Source organism: Sinocyclocheilus anshuiensis, unplaced genomic scaffold (assembly GCF_001515605.1).
Source record: "Sinocyclocheilus anshuiensis isolate Anshui unplaced genomic scaffold, SAMN03320099.WGS_v1.1 scaffold1448, whole genome shotgun sequence".
NCBI lineage: Eukaryota > Metazoa > Chordata > Actinopteri > Cypriniformes > Cyprinidae > Sinocyclocheilus > Sinocyclocheilus anshuiensis.
In genome coordinates, this window is record NW_015547730.1 from 171,726 (window position 1) to 172,019 (window position 294).

A 294-nucleotide genomic window follows, 5' to 3' on the forward strand; every position below is an offset into this window, starting at 1 on the left:
GTTGAGGAGAGACCCCGCCCCCCCCCCATATGATTGTAAAGCGCTTTGGGTGTATAGCAATACACAATAAAGCGCTATATAAATGCCTCATTCATTCAAAATATTTTTTGGCAAATATGAGACAAGCCTTTATGTTCTTTTTGGTCAGCAGTGGCTTTTGCCTCGGAACTCTCCCATGGATGCCGTTTTTGCCCAGTCTCTTTCTTATTGCTGAATCATGAACACTGACCTTAATTGAGGCAAGTGAGGCCTGCAGTTCTTTAGATGTTGTTCTGGGTTCTTTTATGACCTCTT